This window comes from Durio zibethinus, chromosome 9 (genome assembly GCF_047325235.1).
Source record: "Durio zibethinus cultivar Kanyao isolate XHJ-2024 chromosome 9, ASM4732523v1, whole genome shotgun sequence".
In the NCBI taxonomy this organism is placed as follows: domain Eukaryota; kingdom Viridiplantae; phylum Streptophyta; class Magnoliopsida; order Malvales; family Malvaceae; genus Durio; species Durio zibethinus.
Window position 1 is genome coordinate 23401076 of NC_143170.1, and position 2205 is coordinate 23403280.

The window sequence follows — 2205 nt, forward strand, 5'->3', positions numbered from 1 at the left end:
CTTTTGTAAATCCACCCATATATGAAACTAAATATATTATTCAGTCTGTTAAACCTTTTAAAAAAATGTATGTTGTACCTATAGGATCATTGCACATTTAAGATTTATGTCATATGGTAACGGTTAAGACTTAAATCTAAAACTATTCACTATCCAAGCAAATGATTTTACTAGTTGATTCCAAGATTCATTTATATAAATTGAAAATTATATAGTAATAATAATACTACTTAAAATTATTTATATTTTGATTAAGCTTTTATTCTTGTAGAAGCATGATTAACTTCATTTCAAATTCTTAGGAGAGTAGAAGTGTTAGGAAAAAAGTTTAATTGATTGAGTTAGCAAGCAGTAATCAAAGGACAAAGAAAAGTGGGTGTAATAAAAATTTAAAAAAAAAAAAAAAAAGGAAAAATGTTATCACATCATACCACATAGGATGACAAACAAACAAACAAGCTCTTAAATGTAAACAATGTTGAGTACAGAACCAGTTTGTTGGAATATCTATTTCAAACTGTTAAATTTTTTTCACCCACTTTCTTGGCCTCCATTTTCATTTCTTGTGTAGAGCATTTATTGAGATGGAGCTAATGCCCATGAAGCAATTAGTGGGGAATGTCCTTTTAGGCCTCTACTCTCTTGTTTTTAATGAGTTCATTATATTTTCTTTAAATTCGTGAAAACATTTTTTTTTTATTTATAAACTCTAGCTTAGAATCACAAGAAGGCTAAACATTTTGGCTTTAGACAACAAACTTTAAGCACATTACTACAAGTACTATAACAACATTTTCTTTTGGAGAATTTTAGATGCTAAAGCTTAAAACCAAGTTATGAAAGAGGAGCATTATAAGGTGAAAAAAGGTGCAAAAACTGTTGAATAAAATTCGGGGTGCTCAAACGGTGGAAATAATATGTGGAATCCAATGAAAATGGGAGTATGGGACTTGAAAATGTTACCCAAAAAGAAAATAAAAATATCTCAATGATCCTTCTTGATCGGTGGGGTATATAAACGCAATGCCTCCATGTACCTTACTCTTCTAAAATCATTTAATTATTATGGTTATGTTGGACCACTTAATGTTTGGGTTTGAAACTTTTTTATTAGCTTATTATTTTGGCCAACCAAAGTCAGTCTTTGTGACGATAAAAGAATGAATGACAGAGCACCAAATTTGGATGAGCTCAAATCATATTCAACCATTAAATGATAAAAAGAGAGACCTAACAACTCTCTAATTACAACTCAAATCACAAGTGGCACTTTGGATTTAAGCACTTAATCATTTTTAATTGATAAATTAATAAATTAAGGACAAAAAAAAGAATCGAATTCAAAATTTAATATAATTTATTGAAATAATTATCTTAAAAAATAATTTAAAATTCAAATCTCAATAATTTGTAACTTTTTCTCTTATCCTGAACTGTCACTTTTTTGTGTTAAAAAAAGTGATTGAAAATCATTAATAAACTATGACTGAAAATAAACGTGGACAAAGACAAGATCATTAGCTTTTTTTCTTGTTAATTTGTAAAGACTACTTCATCTCTTCACTCTTGAGCGGGTGTTTTCCTCTGATTTGTACTCTCCATAATGAAAATTATTACTTAAAAATATGGTCATAGGAATGATCAACACTCAACAGGAAGTTCGAACTTGACAAAACAAAAAGATGGCAAACAAACTGGGAAGTTTGAAATAATTCATTAAAAAAGGGAAAAACTCCATAAATTGACAGCTGTGGGATTTGAACCCACGCCCTTTCGGACCAGAGCCTAAATCTGGCGCCTTAGACCACTCGGCCAAACTGTCAAGTTGTGTCAATTAAATAACTAACATATTTAAATACCTGGTCATAGAGAAATTGCAACCACCTCATATTTGACAATTTCTCTCCTGTTAAACGATGCACATAAATTTTCTTTTTTGTTATTAGGATAGATAAATTTTTCTAGATCCATCCCTCAAGGGAATCAAACATAATTTTTTATTATCTGGCTTAAGTAAAAATCAATTGAATTAAATGGATATAAACGGATACATATAAAATAAATCTATCTATTATCCACACATATATGAATGGTTTCATATGTAAGAAAAACATTATGTGATTTCATTTTACGAAATTACAACTATACATTCCAAGGAATGCCATTTTTATAGATAAATACTCAATACCAAATCTTCTTCAAAGG

At 29.1% G+C, this 2205-nt stretch overlaps 1 non-coding gene across 1 annotated transcript; it reads right to left on the minus strand.

The window, feature by feature from the left end:
• Positions 1 to 1742: 1742 nt before the first annotated feature.
• Positions 1743 to 1822, minus strand: TRNAL-UAG (transfer RNA leucine (anticodon UAG)). Its single transcript has one exon. It is a non-coding gene; the product is annotated as a tRNA-Leu (tRNA).
• Between the last annotated feature and the right edge of the window lie 383 nt (positions 1823 to 2205).